The sequence below is a fragment of the Arachis duranensis genome, chromosome 9 (assembly GCF_000817695.3).
Source record: "Arachis duranensis cultivar V14167 chromosome 9, aradu.V14167.gnm2.J7QH, whole genome shotgun sequence".
NCBI classification, from domain to species: Eukaryota; Viridiplantae; Streptophyta; class Magnoliopsida; order Fabales; family Fabaceae; genus Arachis; species Arachis duranensis.
Genome location: NC_029780.3, coordinates 100480490 through 100501758, shown reverse-complemented (window position 1 = coordinate 100501758; position 21269 = coordinate 100480490). Strand labels below are relative to the sequence as shown.

Below are 21269 nucleotides of genomic sequence, written 5' to 3'. Positions count from 1 at the left end.
TCAAATGCAGTTAATAGTATAACAACAGAGATTGAAGAAGTGAAAACGGTCATCTAATTTATACTTAAAGAAGCAGTAACAATAATGGAAGAGCTGGTCATTGTCACAGAAAGCCAAATTTCGGTACAATAGACGACAAACAAATGTAACAAAAGTTGAAACATCAATTTAAAATAAATAAATTGGTAAATTTGTTAAAGGGTTTTCAGATGTTGGAATTTCAACATACAACTAAAAAGGATTTTCGACACATCAATAAATGAATGATCATTGCAAAAGATAATGAAAGGAGGAGAATTACTTGGCGTAACAATCAATAATTTGTTCATGAATTTTGAGACTGAAATTTGTTATTAATAGACAAATTTATGTTAGAATGTACTAATGAGCTATGAGATGAGATTGTTGTAACTAATAAACATATTTGCTGCATTAGTGTGGTAGTCCTTGTCACCTTAGGTGTGAGAAAATTTCTTTGAATATGCGCTGAGCATTAAGATCTGGCTTCAATGTCACAAAAAATCAAGAACATATGTGATTTTTGAAAGATGTGATACTCTCAATATCAGAATGTCACGTTTTCAGATGAATTGGATATTACGACGACTCTAAAAAATAACTTACAAAATATATATTAGAAATTTCTATTCCTCTTACAAAATTGATAAAGATAAAGGCGAGAGAAAAATAATAACTAAAATAATACAAAATAATAAATAAACAGAAAATGAAATAAACTCTTCCGAACGTCATCGTCCATATCCTGAAAAAGAAAAACCTATAGGGAAGTGAGAACATCGTTCTCGCTTGTTCTCACTATAGGGTTACAGAATTGCTATAATAAGATACGTTAAATAAAGCTATTTTTAAAGAACAATGCTCACTGCTCATCTTATGTATCTTCTCAAATACCAAGATTCACATTCAAAAATCCAAAAATTCTTTTTAAAGAGAACTTGATTAATTCTTCAAAATTAAAAACTTTTTTTCGTCTCTTGTAAAATCTTAAAAAATTTTCTTAGACAATATGAATGACCAACATGTCCCAAGCATAGGTTCAATTAAGTCTATGTTGTAAGAGTTTGATTTTTTATACTTTACTAGACCACAAACATGAAAGCAGTTACCTACGCGATATAAATGATCATCCTGCTCCAAGCATACATTCATTAAGTTAAGTCTATGCTGAACCAGTCAGATACTTTATACAGAACTAGACCTCAAATATACCAACCACGGCCTTAGGCCCATCCAAATCCAACACGACCCCCGACCTAAACAACTCAATCAACATTCAATCACCACAATCCAAACAATTTCAATCACAAACACAAGTAAAGAGGTTCAAACACAATCAAAGCAATTACATCAAATATGGCAATTAGCAGTTAAATATAATTATTCACATAGGCAAACCAATTACAATATATACACCGAAACAATGTCACATAGATGCAAATGATGAATGTTTGTCCTACTGGCTGTGATATCACATTATCGATTCAACTTCCAACCCGACACATCTCCATGGAGATGTCGCCTTTTGGTCACGAACAAATGGGAACTAACCACCTGGGATATCGTGCCCGGCACACGGTCCAGGATATAGTGCATGCACACTCTTGTGATACTGAAAGGATGTGAGCGGGATACTCTACCTCCGACCTCACATCTCTCAGCATAAGCGGGATGAACCCGGCCCTTACGCCTACAAAACAATAACTCATCAATATCAAATTTCTCAGCATAAGCAAAACGAACCCGACCCTTATGCCTACAATTCAGCACAAGCAGGACGAACCCAACCCTTACACCTACCAAACAATAACTCATCAATCTCGATAATATCCACAATCAATCAGGCTTAATATCTTATTTCAAAAAAATCATTTGTTCTAAATAAGGATTTGGCCATAAAATTCCTCAACAGAGTCTCAAAACTTTGGGGGAGAATAACCTAACTCATTTCTTTTTATTTCATTGAAAACCTCTAAAACCTTAGTTTCTCGATTTGAATAAATAAAATAGAATTTTAAACCAAAACTAAGTCATGTATCCAAATATTCCGAAAACCAACTTTAATTTCATTCTAAGATCTGTTGCGTTTCCAAAGGGCTCGAAAATTATTTTAGTTTTGTTAAATCAAAATTTCAAAGAATACTTCAAACTTTTTCTAAATCGCCGTCAAGTGAAATTAGTTAATCGAAATTCAAGTTTCTTTGAAATCCACTAAAACTCCTCCAAATCTGTTTACTTAAATCAAATTCCAAAGTATAAGAATCTTTATCTTTAAATCAATTTCAAAACATAATTCTTTTCTTAAATAAATCACATCCAAAATATAATAATTTTCTTAATAAAATAAGTTTAAACATAATTCATTTGTCAATAATTTAATTCAAAGCATAATTCATTATTTTTAAAATAACATTTCAAACAAAGTCTCGGATTTTATAGAAATTTTGGCAGCATCTTCCCTAAAACTTAGACTTTGCCATCCTTTTCAGGTCCCAACCAAACCAATCCTCAACCCTTTCTAACGGGTTCAAGACCAAATCAGTTTCCAATAAGTAAAATTCAAACTTTCAAATATTAAAATCATTTCAATTCAAAACAATCAGAAACCTCAATTTTAACAAAATCAGACATTATTTCAATCCAACAGATAATTATATTCATCCAAGACAAATAAGACAATTTATAAGACTTACATAATCACCAGAAATATATTTCGCACATCATATCTATTTATAATAATGATAAACCCCATTTGTAGGGTTTATCTTGTGCTTGATTTAAGGGATTTTATGACCTTTTACCCACATTTATTCAATGAAATAGCATGGTTTTATAACTTCTCCCTTAATTGTGCTTAAGAGTGAAAACATGCTTTTTAGGTCTTAAAATAGATAAATTTAATTCACCTTGATTCCATTAGATGCCTTGATATGTTTGTTAAGTGATTTAAGATTTAGGAGGCAAAGATTGGATCAAAGGAATGAAGAAAGAAAGCATGAAAAGTTGGAGAACTCATGAAGAAATGAAAGAACCGGAAAGCTGTCAAGCCAACCTCTTTGCACTTAAACGACCATAACTTGAGCTACAGAGGTCCAAATGATGCGGTTCTAGTTGGGTTGGAAAGCTAACATCCGGGACTTCAAAACGATATAAGATTTGCCATAGTTTCTATACGTATGGTGGCGCGCACGTGCATAGTACGCGCACGCGCCATTGCTGCCACCTGGTTCACTTAAAGCAAAACGTGGCTAGCGAATTCTAAAGCCTTGTGGGCCCAATCCAACTCATTTCTGATGCTATTTAAGCCAAGGATTGAAGAGGAATCAAGATACTTTTCATACTTTTGACCATTAGTGATAGTTTAGTTTTAGAAGTAGTTTCTAGAGAGAGAAGCTCTCACTCCTCTCTAGGATTAGGATTAGGATTAGGCTTGGTTCTTAGATCTAGATTTCAATTCACCTTCTTCTACTTCTATCTCTCAACTTTTTGTTGCTACATTCATCTTCTTCTATTCTTTTGTTGTAATTTCCTTTATGTTGTTCTTATACTTTGTTGTAGATCTACTTTTGTTCCTCCTATTCTCTTTCAATTCAATTAGAGGTAATTCATAATAATTATGTTCATTTGATTTGTTGTTGTTTAATTCCTTGCAATTGAGTAGTGTAGATTTACTTTTCTTGCAATTTTACTATGCTTTCCTTTTATGCCTTCACCATTGAGAAGGATAACTGGGATAGGACTTTTAGTTCTCATATCTTGCCAAGAGCCTTTTATAGTTGTTAGTTTACTTTCTTGCCATTTATCTTTCATGCTTCATATCAAAACCCCAAAATAACTCACAACCAATAACAAGACACTCTATTGTAATTCCTAGGGAGAACGACCCGAGGTTTGAATACTTCGATTTATAAATTTAGGGGTTTGTTTTAGTGACAAACAACTTTTTGCATGAAAAGATTATTGCTTGGTTTAGGAACTATACTTGCAACGAGAATTCATTTGTGAAATTCTAAACCATCAAAAATCCAATCATCAAAATGGCACCGTTGCCGGGGAATTGCAATGGTGTTGTGTTATTGGTTATTGTATATATGTGAATATTGTGAATATGTTTGCTTTTTGCTTCTTTGTTAGTTTTTAGTTTGTTCTCTTTATTTGTTACTATTTTTTTTGTTTTTGCCCTCTCTTACTATCATGAATTCTCACTTTGGCTATGAGTGTAGTTACAACTATGTTGTAGGTGATGAGAACTTCAATGAGAATGTGTATCAAGGATGGGACAATCAAAGGTGGGAGGAGCCATATGCTTATGATCAATCCTCATGGCAACAACCTCTACCAATGCACTATGAAGAAGAGCCATTCTATGATGCATATCAATCCAATGACTATGGTGAATCTCCTTGTGACTTTCAAGAACCACCACCATATGCCTATGATCCATACCCTCAACATAACTCCCAACCATACTCACAAGCCCCCTCTTACCAACCACCTTCATATGACCCTAATCCACATGAGCCATATGAACCACACATAGAGCCACCACCACTCCAACATCAACATTTTCAAGAGCCACCCCCTCCATATTATTACCAAGATGAACCACCTCCAAAATATGAAAATTTTCAACCACAAGATGAATACTACTTTCCACCACAACCTCCCATGGAAGAATACTTATGTCCTTCAATCCAAGAGCTACATGATCCTAATCATATTATCCAAGAGGAACAAGAGCCAAGGGATCATCTCAAGCAACCATGGAGTGTGTTGTGCAACAAGTAGAAAGAGTGGAAAAGATTGAACCACCACAACTCTACCAAGAAAAACCACCTTCCTACTATGAACCCTTCCCCAAAAATGAGGAACCCTTCCACCCACCCCAACCTCTAATGGATGAAACCCTTGGTGTTCTTGTTCAAGGGCAAGAAGAGATGAAAAGGGATGTGCAAAATTTCATGGCCGCCTTGGATGCGGTAACAAATCAATTAGTCTCCCAATGCTTGAACACTCAAGGAACTCCCATGGCTCAAGAAGAGCATAGCATGAAGGAGAGATTGGAAACTCCGGTGGAAAATGAGGGAAGTTGCTTTGTATTGGAACAATTGGAGGAAGCTTTAATTGTTGAAAACAAGGAAGAAGTGGTAGAAGACTTAGGAGATGCGGAGCCTCCATGGGAACATAGAGTTGAAGAAAACCCCTCCAAGATGATTGAAATTGATGCTAGGGAGGAAAGTGCACACCTTCCAAGGCATACTCCATATGAAGATTTGGATGGGATAGAGAAAGAATTGAGTTCCCATGGCAATGAAGAGCAAGCATCAAGTCTTAGTGGTAAAGAATCCTTTGAGCATGAAGAACCTTCTCCCGGTGCATTTGAAAATGTTGTGGAGGTGAACTTCTTTCACCCTCCTAATTATAGTTTGATTAAGGGAAAATGCTTAGATAGTATTGATGAACAAAGGATTGAATTAGAGAAATCTTGTGAAGAGGTGGAAGTCCTTAGAAATAGAAGGATGGGAGTGGAATACGCTTTATCAAGATCGTTGAAAGCATCTTTGCCTAGGTTGTCATCTACTCCTTTACTTGAGTGGGTAAAATTCATTTCTATTAGCTTTATTGTCCCACTTGAGTATGGCTTGCTTGAAACGGATGGTCAACTTAGGATGCTTTGTGGGATGAAGCGTAAGTGAAAGATGTTTCATGGTTGGCGTTGCAAATCAAGGCTCATTATGGTTGATGCATTAAACATGAGATATAAAGGTTGGAGTAGTGCTCAAATAGATGGGTCTAGGAGGATTGTTGGCCACTATATAGAGAATTCACCTTACTCACCACCCGATTGGACCAATAATGATGATCAACCTCAAGACGGGTGTGAAAACAAAGTGTGGGATCCCGGATTACAAGAAGAGGATCAACTTTGGGAGCCCCAAGCTTGTGAAGAACTCCATCAAGACTTGGCTCAATGCATGAAGAATCTTGGGGCACAATGGAGAACCAAGCATTGGTGGGAGTTCCAAGATAAGTACAAGCACAAGCCACCTTGAGAGAAGCTCCCCATAAGTCCAACTTAAGGACAATAAACAAAAGTGCTAGGTGGGAGACACCCCACCATGGTAACATCTTTTCATTTTCCTTTTTTGTACATATTAGTAGAATTAGTTTAATTTCATGTTTTGTTTTTTGAAAAACAGAGCACCATCCACGCGTACGCGCACTGCGTGCGTACGCGTGCATCAAGCGTTTTGGACCATCCACGCGAGCGCGCCATGCACGCGTACGCGTGGATTGAGAAGTTCCACCTTCCATACCTTGACCCGAGAGTTAGGCCTGCACTGTGCGGAAATTGGGCCTGAGGCACAAACCTATTTGCGCGCTTGCGCACATGACGCGTACGCGCCACTCTCGAAATAAGCCATCGACGCGTGCGCGTCATGCGTGCGTGCGCGTGGATGCCCTTTCTTCCATCCATTTCTTTTCTTCTCCTCTTTCCATTTCTTTCCTCCTCCTTTCTTCTTTCCCTCTCCTACCCTTCATCCAACACTTCCAAACACCATGGATACCCATTTATTTTAGTTAGTTAATTAGTTAGTTAGTTAGTTTGTTAGATAGCTTTAGTTTAGTTTTCATTTTATTTTCTCTCTTTTCATTACAAGTGTTGGATTATTGATCTTGTTTACTATACATTGCTGCCCCTTATGGCCTAAATGCTAATTTAGCATTAATGTTTTTAGATAATCTTTGTTGGATTCTATGATTGAGTTTATATTTTGCTACTTGGTTTTGAGTTTTTCATGCTTACCTTTTGAAAAACACCAAGTGATGAAAATTGCCTTCGAGTTTGTAACTCTTCGTGAATTGCATGATTTGGCCACCATGTAATTTGAATCCTTTTCCTTGATTAGGCAACCTCTTGATGGATGATGTTGTGCATTTACCTTAATGCATTGTGTTCATGATCGTATGCATCCACATATGCTTGACTTGAATTCTTTCATGCTTCTCTAATGCTTGTTTTACCTTACAAGTTCACTTAAAGCATCTCAAGCACACTAGGATAAGTGAAGTGCATGCTTCTTTTGTGACATAACTTTTATGCTAATGTGTGTTCTAAACCGCACAATTTAGAATTCACACACTTATTTGTCATTCATGTCACACTAATCCACTCACTCATTTCTAATGATTTACCTCATTCCAACAATGTATGCTTCCTTGCTTTTGTTTCCTCATCTTATGGTGTTATATTTTTATTTTTCATGAACAATGCACCACAAACACACATGGAAGCGGAAGAAAGAACATGCAGCAATCTGGAGATTCGCCGTACCCCCTTGCTCATCTTTGAGTGCACCGAGGACGGTGCAAACTTTTAAGTGTGGGGAGGTCGTCCAACCAGTCGGCGATTTTGGGTGACAAAATTCTAATCCCAACACTTTTGCATTTCATTCTAGGATTTTATGATTTTTACTTGCATTTTCTTATTTTTGCATATATATACACAATAAGCTTAGTCAAAATAATAAAATTTTTCAAGGATTTCTATCTATAGGGCATCAATTGATTTGAGTGAAAAATTTTCATAAAACTTGCTTGAATTATATATCTTGTGGATCATGTTTTTGAGCTAAGAACACAAACAAGTGAGATTTGAGCCTAATGGTGTGGTTACATCTTATAACCACTTATTTTCCTTCTTGTGTGCATTATTCTCTTTCTATAATTGTAATCTTTGATTTGTTTGATTCTTTATGTCCATTATTTTGTGTATTCATGCATTTATATGATTGAGGCCATCATTTCATTAGCTTACTTATCCAAATAGCCAACCTTTTATCTTCCTTTGTTAGCCAATTTTGAGCCTACAATTAACCCACTTTGTTCTTATTTTAGCATATTACAAGCCTTAAAGCGGAAAACAATAAAAGTCCTTAATTTGGATCTTTGATTAGCTTAGGCTAGTGTGTGTGAGTATCATTCAAGTGTGGGAACCTTCGGACATTGGGTGAATAAAAGGGTATTTTTGTATTTTTATTGAAAATATTGGGAATTGGGTACATGCTCATGTATTGATCAAATGTATAGACCTTATGCATTGATGTTCTTGTATATCGAAAGAAAAAAAAAATGAGAAAAACAAAAAAAAAAGAAAAGAAAAATAATATGGAAAAGAAAAGAAAAAAATAGAAAAAGAAAGAAAAAAAAAGAGAAGAAAAATAATAAAAAAGGGACAAAATGCCCCAAAGTAAAGTGTAGCTCAATAAAATCAATGCATGAGTGTTGTGAAACGAGAAGGGATACATGAGTATGTGAAAGAGTGCAAAATGGGTAGTTAGTTTAGAGCTTAATTATATAGGATGTCATAGGTTAGGTGGGAAGTCTAATCCTATCAAGATTCAAACTTCAAGCTCACTTGACCAAATATGCATCCTACCTTGACCCTAGCCCCATTACAACCTAAAGAAAAGACCTCATGATAGATGTATGCATGCATGAAATATATGTTGATTGTTAGAAGAAGAACAAAACTTGGAAAGCATGATTAGGGGAGAATTGAGAGAATCAACCCTAAACACTTGAGCGAATAGAGTGCAAATACATCCAGTGAGGATTTGATGCTCAATTACATGTTTTCACCTATGATCATAATTTTCATGCAAGTTTGTAAAAATATTTAATAACTCAATTCAATTGTGGATTAGAATTGCTAGTCCTTAGCCCTTGTGCATATATGCTTCTTGAGAATTGATTTATTTTGACCAAGCAATTGCATTCATTTAGATAGTTGCATATAGGTAGATTGCATTTAGTTAGTTCCATTGAATAAATGCCATGCCCTTTACTTCATTCTTGGTTTAAGCATGAGGACATGCTTGGTTTAAGTGTGGGGAGGTTGATAAACCCCATTTGTAGGGTTTATCTTGTGCTTGATTTAAGGGATTTTATGACCTTTTACCCACATTTATTCAATGAAATAGCATGGTTTTATAACTTCTTCCTTAATTGTGCTTAAGAGTGAAAACATGCTTTTTATGTCTTAAAATAAATAAATTTAATTCACCTTGATTCCATTAGATGCCTTGATATGTTTGTTAAGTGATTTAAGGTTTAGGAGGCAAAGATTGGATCAAGGGAATGAAGGAAGAAAGCATGAAAAGTTGGAGAACTCATGAAGAAATGAAAGAACCGGAAAGCTGTCAAGCCGACCTCTTCGCACTTAAACAATTATAACTTGAGCTACAGAGGTCCAAATGATGCGGTTTCAGTTGGGTTGGAAAGCTAACATTCGGAGCTTCGAAACGATATAAGATTTGCCATAGTTGCTATACGTATGGTGGCGCGCACGTGCATAGTACGTGCACGCACTGTTGCTGCCACCTGGTTCACTTAAAGCAAAACGTGGCCAGCGAATTCTAAAGCCTTGTGGGCCCAATCCAACTCATTTCTGATACTATTTAAGCCAAGAATTGAAGAGGAATCAAGATACTTTTCATACTTTTGACCATTAGTGATAGTTTAGTTTTAGAAGTAGTTTCTAGAGAGAGAAGCTCTCACTCCTCTCTAGGATTAGGATTAGGATTAGGCTTAGTTCTTAGATCTAGATTTCAATTCACCTTCTTCTACTTCTATCTCTCAACTTTTTGTTGCTACATTCATCTTCTTCTATTCTTTTGTTGTAATTTCCTTTATGTTATTCTTATACTTTGTTGTAGATCTACTTTTGTTCCTCCTATTCTCTTTCAATTCAATTAGAGGTAATTCATAATAATTGTGTTCATTTGATTTGTTGTTGTTTAATTCCTTGCAATTGAGTAGTGTAGATTTACTTTTCTTGTAATTTTACTATGCTTTCCTTTTATGCCTTCCAAATGTTTGATGAAATGCTTGGTTGGATTTTAGAGTAGAATTTTATACTCTTGGCTTGGAAAGGTAACTTAGGAACTCTTGAGTTACTAATGTCCAAGTAATTGATGATTGGGAGCCATTTACTCTAGTTCTCACTAATTGAATTAGTGGAGAGTTAGGACTTATGGACTAGGATTGATATAGCTCATTTGACTTTCCTTTACTACTAGTTAGAGGATGATTTAATGAGATTAATCCTTGCCAATTCTCATATTGTGGTTAGTGATTAGGATAGAGATCCTTGACCACCAACCCTTGCCAAGACCTTTTTAGGCCTTAGTTTACTTTCTTGCCATTTATCTTTCATGCTTCATATCAAAACCCCAAAATAACTCACAACCAATAACAAAACACTCTATTGTAATTCCTAGGGAGAACGACCCGAGGTTTGAATACTTCGGTTTATAAATTTAGGGGTTTGTTTTAGTGACAAACAACTTTTTGCTTGAAAAGATTATTGCTTGGTTTAGGAACTATACTTGCAACGAGAATTCATTTGTGAAATTCTATACCATCAAAAATCCAATCATCAAACAATTCTAGTTTAAAATAAACTAGTTTATAGAAAAGGCTCCTACGTTACCAGAACCTCAGAGTTTATAACCAAACATAACAGAATACTAACACAGGGTTTTGCGAAACATAAACACTTACTGTAATAAGAAAATGAAGCAGCGGCGGTCGCTGAACCGGTTTGGCAGCTGCCCCGGCAGTCAACTCGAGCGACTGCGGCAACCAGAACTCCGACGACGGCGACTATAACAAACATGTAGCGATGATAAAGCTCTCGGAAACTCAAAGGAAATGAAAACCAACTTAAAACTCTTACCGGCAGTGTATCTCAGCAGCAGCAACGGCGTTCTCTGGCTACAAAGGCGCAGCTAGAAGCTTCGGCAGCGGCGGATCTGGCGGCGTTTCAGACGAAGGCGGCACCGGCGACTGGCGCATCGGCTGAACGGGTCGTGGTCCTTCCTTCCTCGCGGATCTCTCTTCTCTGCTACACCCATGGACGACGGCGATGCTGGCTCTCTTCGGCGACGACGACGGCACGGAAAGCGACAGCACGGCGACGGGCTTCACGGCGAGGACGACGGCAGCGACAGGAACCCGCGAAGACGACAGTAGACGCGACGCAACGGTGGTTCGTGAGGCTGACACAAGTTCCTTCCTCCTCCGCTGGCGCTCTCCTTCTCTCTCGGATCTCCTCTCTTCCTCTGCAACAGCAGCGGCGGCGGTGGCAGTGACACCTACCGCACCGCCTCCCTCTTCTTCTTCCCCCTCTTCCCGCGGCCCCCTTTCTTCTTTTCCTTTCTTTTTTTTCTTTATTTTCCTTTCAGCTGAAGCTGCGTGTGTGTTGTGTTGTTTTTTGTGTGTGTGTTTGCTGATGGGAAAAAGAAGAGTAACGACTAACGACTAGGATTTTATTTGGAGTAAAGGAAAAAATTGTAGTTTAATTAGGATTAGAATTTGTGTATGGAATTAAAAATTTTGGGGTTTAATTTGAAACTAATTGAATTCTTAAAATTATTCTAAAATATTATTTGTTAAATCAAAATACTATTTTATTTGGAATCAAATACTCTAATTAATAAGATTAATTTTTTTATCTTTAAAACTTAAAGTATTAAATGATATAAATATAAATTATCTAAAATCAAATCATATAAAATTCTTATTAATTCATAACTACCAACTTATATTTTAAATATCGAAAATAACTTAATAATTATAAAATTGGATAAATTTGAAAATATCTTAATTTATTTTAAATTTAATTAATCAAAATTATCTTTAATTATTTTTATTAAAATAATTTTTAAAATTAAAATTATAAATAAATATATAATTTAAAATTAGTTTAAATTAAAATTTTTCAAAAGTTCCGATTCTTATAAATTAAAAGAGATCTCCAATAGGTTGAAGACTATATATTGATTGGTGTTTATATTTTGATTCATTTATTCTGTTTTGATATTTGCATTGTAATACTTTGTCTTTTTGCATGTTGAGTTTGTGGGGTAGTTTTGTAACTTTGATAGCAATGCCGAAGAAATTATGTAATCAACCATAATTCACTCATAAAACTCTTCTTTCGATTTGAATCGAGGCTGTAATTTAACAATAAAAAAATCTACTTATTAACGCATTAGGTGCTAACATATTCCTCAGCAATTGATTTGAGATAAATAATTTTCTCACCAAAATTTTTAATAATAGTCTCTCACAAAAAATATAATTTTTTTAAATCTTAAATTCTAAATTTTAAATTTTAAATTCTATTTATTAGCTATTTTGTTATGTGTTTTATATTATAAAATTAGGTTTTAGTAAATTTGAAATTCACGACTTTGTTAAAATAATTAGAATATTTTTATATAAATTTTTATTATAATGTATTTTTTTTATCAATTTTTTAGTACAATTAGAATTTTAATTTTTTTTTTGGCAAATGTATCCAATTTGAGGGATTTTGCATTGCAAGCAAATAGTGATGTAGTAACTTAATTCTGCTATGAAATATTTCGATGGCAGTTTATATATCAGTAAGAACATTTTTAACGGTTAAAATTTTGGATCTTCATTCACTGTGCTGTCAGAAAGAAAGAAAAATTATGTATTGGAGTAAAAAATTAGAAGAGACTCTTTCTCTTGCTTCGAAAAAGAGTCCCTCTTTTGTTAAAAAAATAGATCTAAATTAATTTAATTCTTTTTTAATTATTTATATATTTTTTTTAAATTTTAAATATCCAACAATATCAAACTTTAAACTCTCAAATTCTAAATCAAAACTTCACACTAACAAATACATTTCAAAATCCAAATCCACAAAATCTTTTTAATTTCAATTTTCAAGTTTCTTATAATAATCAATTTCTTATTTTCCAACTACATAATCAAAAGTTAAAAACACCACATTATTCATTTTCATCCATATTTAACTCTTTTATTGGAAATGTTACTCCAACATCCTTATCGTCTCCAACTCAATTCAATGCATTGGGACATGACTCATCTCGTGTTGGTGACTCTTCTAACCCATCCCTTCAAACTCCGATACAATCTAGTCCAAATTTGCAACATTTTGATTTTGTCAACCCTCGTGAATTAGATATTATCGACCCCAATGATGATGAAAATAAAAATCGTGGCAAGATAGTATTTAACACTGGTAATGGAAAGAGGATGAGATGTTAATTAATGCATGGTTGAATGTTTCAACTAAACTTATATATAGTTGGTACCGACTAAAAAATATTTTGAAATTGAATTCACGACTATTGCATAGAATTTAGCACTGACATAAAAGGAGAGATAGTTGCATGTAAGAAATGATGGTATAAGATCAACAAGACATCGCAATTGTACAATTTACTGATTGCTATGATTAAGCTAGTCAAAACACAAGGAGTAATTCGAACGCTATTGATATAAAGGGATTAGCCTATAAACTTTATTCAACAAATTATAGTAAAAAATTCACTTTCGAGAGGCATTAGAATATATTTTGTTTGGAACAAAAATAAAGAAGTCAAGTACCAACACAAAGTGAAGGATTAAAGAGAACTAAGGCCAATGCAACTGAAGCATATTTATCATCATCAAATCCAAAAACACTATTAGCTGAGAAAATTGGTGTAGACTCTCCTTTTTGCCCACAAAGATCAAAGAAAATCAAGAAAAAGAGTAAGAAAAAAGCACAAATATTTGAAGATCTTAACGAAAAAAATTATCGGTTGTTAAGAAATTATCTCTCATAGAAAATATTAAAAATGTTAGGAAAAAAGAACTAATGGATAGAGAAAAGGAAAGAGAAGAGGAGAGGGAATATAGAGAAAAGATTATGACAATCAAAGAAAAGGAGTTACAAATTCAATTGGTGATGAATGAACAAGAATTACAAATTTAGAGGTATATTAAAGAAATGGAGATAAATGAAAAGAAAAATGGAAAGGATGGTTAAGAAAAGGAAAAGAAAAATGGATATGCAAATACTTAAAGTTGACACGTATACAATGAGTGAAAAACGACGAACTCTTCATTAGATTGCATGTGAGAAAATAATTAATAAGTAGTTTACTTAATGGTTCCTTGTATTCATAGAGTTAAGTAGTCTATTTTATTTTTATTATGTATTATCGAACGTGATGTACTTTGTTTTATTCCATTTTAGGATGTAGTATGTTTTATTTATTTGTGATGTAACTTTTAAAATTAGTCAATATTATTATGCATTATTGTTTATGAAAGTAACCGTTACAAAATTAGCCGTTTCAAAATTAGGCAAGAAAAAATTAGCCGTTGAAAAGTAGCTACTTATTATGAATACACTTATAAATATCAATTATCAAATATTTACAATCACAAACTTCATTTCAAAGCTAGTTTCTCACCTCACACTACAAGAAAAAGCCATATTTGTAACAAAAAAAATTGTTACAAAACGTCGAAATTTTGAAACAAAAGTTTTTTGTAACAAAAAAAGGGGCCGTTGCAGTAAGTCCCGTTACAAAAAGCTTTTGTAACAAAAAATGGAACTGTTACAATTCAATATGATATTTTGTAACAATTTTTTCTGATACAAAAAACCAGAAACCGTTACAAAAATGGTAACAAATTTTGATCTTCAAGGTATTTTTTGTGACAATCTATTTTTTCCTATAAAAAAAATTTGTTACAAAATATAACATGATTTTGTAACATTTTTTAATACAAATTACATGCATAATTTACTAAATTATTGTTTAAATTAACTAATATATTAACTATTTTAATAAGCAAGTTTACATCTATATAATATGCAAAAACATACATAATTCAAACAAGATCCTTTTAGCTAAAATTGTTTTTAAACAAAATAACATTAGTAAGTACATTGATTAGTTCTACAAGTTATATGTCTTGCATAAGTTCAACCAAAAGTTAAAAGTTCTAACATAGATTAGTGTCTCTATGAATCAAAATACTCTTGAGCCCTCAAGGTAGCATGTGGTCACCATTTCAGCACTCCTGTAAATAAGAAAAATCGAAACAAAAAATTAGAAACAAGATATAACACTAACTATAATTTTTTCCACTAAGTTTTATCCAAAATGTTTAGAAAAATTTTGGCAAAACCTCCCCTAAAACTTGGATATTTCCACCGTCTACGGTTCCAACAAAAACAACAAATTCACAACTTATGTCTCAGCCAATACCCAACCAAATTTACCAAACCAAATTTAGGCATGAAGTTAAAATAAAGTTGAATATGCCATATAACTAACCATTATTAGCAAATGTGCTCCTTTACTTTTGCCCTTTGTATTGTATCACAACATATGGATCTATTTTGCCTATTAAACACAAAAAATAAATTATAAAAGCTTGTTAGCATATTTATTAGCATAGTTAGAATTGCACAACTTGAACATAGTTAGAATGTTTATTAAATAATACCATCCATTTGAGTATTAAAAAAGAAAGAATTAGCACAAAAAAGAAATTAGGAGAATATATAAAACCAGATTTTTTGGTAAGTATAACAAATAGTAACACATGACACTTGGTATTTATATAAAACCAAGTAAAAAATATCTAGATTCTTTGGTAAGCCAGAGCATCTAGTGTACAACGACAATCAACATACTAGTTACTGAACAAATTCAATCAAGAAAAGGAGAATAGCAAAACAAAACAAAATAAATAAATAAAGGCATATTAAATAAAGGACAGAAGATGTTGGAAGGCTCACCGTGCGGATGCTGACAACATTAGACTGAGCTTTCATAATCTCGACATCACGCTCTTGTTGTTGCTTCCAATCAGAAAGCAAGGTCTCATTTTGTACAAGTTTCAAATTAGAACTGGTCCATGAACTGTTGATGGCAACCAAGTTGCTTCATTACTTTGGGTGTTTCTTTGCCCCTATCATGCAGTCTACCAAAATTATCCTGCACAAAGTTAAATACCAAATTACAGTGGTTCAATAATCAATAATTCCTGAAGGAGCCATGACAAAAAGCTAATATATATAATCAATAATCAATAGGTCATTAATAAAGTAAAAAAACATTATTATGCAACATTTGCTTCAAAGCTTTCTTAGTCCCTACCTCAATCAAAATTGTGTCACTTCATTAAAGCTGGTGACATATTCCTCCATCAAATTCTCTATATACAGTGCCTAACCTTGGCCCTTAAAAGGTATTTTAATTTAATATAATTAAGATTTTTTGCGGATTCCTCATAAATTTGAGTACATGACAGCTTGAAGGCAATAAGATAATGATAGAAATTAAAGAACCAAAACCGGGAGCAATAAGATAATGATTGATAACTGATAATAAACGAGGCAAAATTACTTGGCACAAAATCGGGAGCAATACAGTTCACACGAGTGTTTGGGGCCATCTCAGCAGCCAAGGCCTATGCAGCAGACTTAAAAACAAGAAGATATATGCAGTTTTGTTAGATGTTCAAAGAACACTTTGTAGGGCAAGTGAAGTACCTACTTTAGTAAGTCCAAAAAGGGCTGTTTTGGTCACTCCATACATAGACATAGAAGCAGGAGGATTGAAGCCGGCGATGGAGGAAATAATAACCACATATGAGCCTTTGTGCAAGTGAGGAGCTGCATCATGCAAGAACATAAAAGTTGTTAACACATCAATTAGAACATTAGCTCATAACAACAAACAATTGACAGCTTGAACTAATTTACCTTGAGAAGAAGTATAGAGGCCTTAACATTAATCTCCTAAAGCTTGTCAAGAACAGAGTCTTTGGTTTGCAAAATAGAGTCAACAGAAGGATTTGCAGCTGCGTTTGACACAATCACATCTATATTTCCACAGTTATGTAATGTTCAACAGCATATTCAACAGCATTCAAACAAATTTTAATAAAGGATAATGCATTCGATAAAAATGAATAGAAAAGGGTGACCTGAGCGACTAGAGGCAGCAACGGCTTCAACCGAAACAGAACAAAATCAAAATCAACGACAAAAACCTCGGGACAGTTCCGGCTAGCCCCATCAATGGTGACATGAACCCTTTCTAGACGGCGGTTCCTGCGATGGCTTCGTTCACCACCTCTCCATACGTTTCTTCTTAGCTCAGACCAGCGGCGGATTCGTCTCCACCAGCGGCAGCAAGGGCACCCGCCGAGGATGACGATGGCGGCGACCTCGCGCAGCACAGCGGCGGAGCACAGCTTCGACATCCCTCGCGAGCGCGCTTTCTCTTCTCCACCGCGGACTCTCTCTCTCTGTCTGTCGCCTCTCTCCTCATCCATGACGGCACAGACGCAGTGACGCGACGGCGCTTGGCTCGGCGGCGCTGGCTTCGTGGCAAGTACGATGGCGCAGATAGCTGCTGCAGGGGCGACAGGATTCACGGCGCGAGGCAGCGGCGGTTCACGAGGATGGCGCGAGCTCCTCCCTCCACCAGCGCACTCCTTCTCTCTCGGACTCCCTCTTCTCTTCTTTGTTCTATTTCTCTCTGATTCTCGTTCCCTCAGTGAGCGTGTGTGTTTGTTGTGATTTCAGGTTTTCAAGGAAAGTATGAGTTGATGAAGTGAGAAAAAGAGCTTGTAAAAGAGAAGAAACCATGAAAAAATGAAATTTAGAAGATTTAGCAGCCGTGCGTACGCACAGTGATGCGTGCGTACGCTCAGGCGTGAGCTCATGCGACGCGTACGGGTGACCCACGCATACGCGTGAGGATGAATTTTGCCAGGTGACGCGTACGTGTGACCCACGCGTACACGCGACCCTTGTCACGTGAGCTCATTAATTGCAAATCGCTGGGGGCGAATTCTGGACATCCATAACCCAGTCCAACTACATAAAAATTTTTTAAAATTTTTAAGTCTTACACACTACATAAAAAATTTTAATTTTTGAAATAAAATAAAATTATTTTAAAAAAAATATATACACAATTTTTTTTACCCTTAAAATGCTTAATATTTTGAAAAGAAAATTGTTATAAAATATGCTTATAATTTGTGATAAATAATTAATTTGTTACAAACAATATTGAATTTTGTGACAAATTAATTTTTTGTTACAAAACAACTGGAGTTTTTGAAACAAAAAGTTGTTTTGTTACGAAACAATTTGAGTTTTTGAAACAAAAAAAAAATTGTTACAAAATATTTTGAATTTTTGCAACTTGTTTTTTTTTTGTTACAAAATATTACAAGATTTTGTAACAAAACACTATATCGTTACAAAAACTAACATAATTTGTAACAAAATAAAACAGGTTGTTACAAAATACTATCATGTTTTGTAACAACTTGTAATGTTGTTACAAAACATTATTCTTTTGTAACAATAAAAAATTATTATTACAAAATATTATTTTTTTGTAACAATTTTAAATTTGATACAAATTTTTTGTTACAAATGTTCCATTTTCTTGTAGTGTCAAAAGAATATTAAATATTATATTTAAAGAATCAGTTAAAAATTTTGATGATATATTTAATGAGGCTTTATATAATAAAAGAAGAAGGCGAGATAACACACTCATGGATAATTAGATTGATGAGTGTTTGTTTAATGATTCAGAGAAAGAAGACATTGAGAAAAATTCTTTCCCAACTCCTCGTAAATGGATCAACAGAGATTGAGAAGTAGGACATAATTGCCTTTTCAAAGATTACTTTACAGATGAGTCGGTGTATAATGCTAACATCTTCTAATGGAGGTTTCAAATGAGAAGACATTTGTTTCTTTGGGTAGTAAACACCCTCTCAAATGCCTATCCATATTTCCAATGGAGGGTCGATGCTACTGGAAGAAGAAGCTTGTCACCACTGTAAAAATGCACTGCTACAATATGGATGTTAGTATATGGCTAGCAGCTGATGTTGTTGATGATTATGTGCGCATAGACGAGAGTACCACAATTAAATGTTTAGAAAAATTTGTTGAAGGTGTCATTTCGGTATTTGATGATGAATATTTGCGAAAACCAAATTCAAATGATATACAATGCTTCCTACAAATGATGGAGGCTTGTGGCTTTCTTGGCATATGTTGGGTAGCATCCATTGCATGAATTGGCAATAAAAAACTGTCTCAAGACGTGAAAAGGTATGTACATGAGTGGTTATCATGGTTGTAACTATAATACTTGAGGTTGTATCATCTTCAGACTATTGGTTATGACATGTATTCTTTAAAATTTCTGGTTCAAATAATGATATCAACGTATTAGATCATTCACCAATGTTCAATAATATTCTAAATGATCGTACTCTGGAGGTAAATTATACTATCAATGGTAATAATTATACTATGAGATACTATTTAACGGATGATATATATCTTGAATGGACCACATTTATCAAATCAATATCAAAACTACAAGAAAAAAAATACAAGTTATTTGTACAATACCAAGAATGACAAAAAAAAGACGTGGAGTGAGCATTCGGAGTGTTGCAAATACGTTTTGCAATTATATGTGGTCTAGTCCGCTTTTGAAAAAAGAAGCTTGCAAACATAATGAGAACTTATATTGCATAATATGATTGTTGAGGATGAAAGAGATACTTATACAAAAAATTATGCTCAAGATCTAAAATATGACGATGTCGAAAATGGCTTATCACAATTTCAATTGAAAGAGTAAGACTTTGCATCATATCATTAATTTCTTGAAAGAAATGTCCAACTTTAGAATAAGCAGCATCATTGACAATTGAAAAAGGACTTAATTAAACACATGACAATTTTACAATGTGCGTCGTCAACTATAAGATTTAACTATATTTTTCTTTATATTAAGTAATGTTGCAAATTAATTTAAGCTTGAATTAAATAATGTATTATTGTTATATATGAAGTTATTAGCTTTTTAATATTAATTCTTTTTATAATAGTAAATTATTTTTTAATTTATACATTTTAAAAATATTATTGTAAAAAAAATAATTATTATATTAATTTTAATTATTTTTATTAATTAATTAAGTAAAATTATAATAAAAATTAAATTTCATTTTTTAATTGAAAAAAGAGATACTTTAAATTTTTGTTTATTATTTAAAATATAAAAAATAATATATAGTGATGATTTTCAGTGGCTAAGAGAAGGGGGGTTGAATCTTAGCCTCCTTTTTCTTGATTACACTTTCTGGTCTTTGAGGAGACTTTTTTATTTTTGTCTCGTCCCTAGCCACGAGACTTTTATTTTTGTCTCGTCACTTGGCACGAGATATTTTTGGTTTTGCCTCCTGTGCAGTAGAAACAGAAATGGAGTAGAAGAGAGAGAAAATTACACCCAAATATATCTTGGTTCAGCTGCTAAGTGCAGTGCAGCCTACATCCAGTCTCCATCGCAACAATGATGGAATTTCACTATAATCATTCTGATTACAAACTATAAAGTGCTAACCCAACTTACAAGGGGATTCCCACAGAATCATGAAACACAACATAGATGAACAAAGGAACTCTAAGGACATCTATGACTTTTTCTTTTAATTTTGCACTCTCTACCTTTTTCCGCTCTATGGTTTTTTTCATACAAACCTCACTGTTTGCCTTTTTTCATGAGATTCAAGACATGACAAAATTAAACAAAAAATACAAAACAGAATACATTGAAGGAGAAGAAAATCTGTAAGCTTAGGTAGATATGAGAATTCTGTGCCTTAAACTCTCACTGCTTACTTCTAACTCCTTGAATCAAACCGTGACTGTTCACCCCTTTTATAGAGAGGAGAAGCCTTCACAGTTAAAACAAAAACCAAGCTTAACTTCTTTTCCTTCATACATAACCGGTTCAGCCAAAGAGAGAGAAGAGGTAACTCATGCGAAACCCAACATGCAAATACCTCTAGTTCTTCCTTGGTCATCAGACTTCATCAATCCGAGCGCTCCATCCTTGGCTTGCTCTCCAAGATGGATTTCTGGCCCTTGATGCTTCATGATGATGATGGCTTCATTTGCTCTAATCTTTGCCTTTTTCATCACGTAGCCAACCTAGCTACTTTCTGTGGTGGTTAAGCATAATCAGAGACAAGCCATGCCTCTAAGAATCTCTTCCTTGCTAGCCGAATCTCCTTCTACCATTTTTGGTATGAAGAAGCCAAGATCTTATCACCATATCTTACCATTCATGGTTGAAGATCTTAGCCACTACTTTTTTTATGTTTTCTTGCCATCATTATGATGGTCTTTAGACGTGCCTTTCCTTCTTTTCGGTAGCTCAAAGTAGCTTCCATGGCTTCCATAATTTCTATTGAAGTGACCGAAGAGAAGAAAGAGATGAGAGAAAAGAAACAACTTGAAAGGTAAGCAATTAAATGAGTTAAACAAATTAATTGGTAAAAGTTGCTTT

The 21269-nt window shown here is 34.1% G+C and overlaps 1 long non-coding RNA gene across 4 annotated transcripts; it reads right to left on the bottom strand.

Moving 5' to 3' along the window:
- Positions 1–14852: 14852 nt before the first annotated feature.
- LOC127741631 (uncharacterized) lies at positions 14853–16736 on the bottom strand. Of its 4 annotated transcripts, none has more exons than XR_008002720.1 (5): positions 16631–16736; positions 16418–16540; positions 15662–15860; positions 15195–15263; positions 14853–14937 (listed from the first exon to the last, which is right to left on the bottom strand). It is a non-coding gene; the product is annotated as an uncharacterized LOC127741631 (long non-coding RNA). The 4 variants fall into 4 exon arrangements; XR_008002719.1 differs by having other exon boundaries at positions 16422–16540; XR_008002718.1 differs by lacking the exons at positions 16418–16540; positions 16631–16736 and adding exons at positions 16023–16093; positions 16272–16297.
- Positions 16737–21269: the final 4533 nt, after the last annotated feature.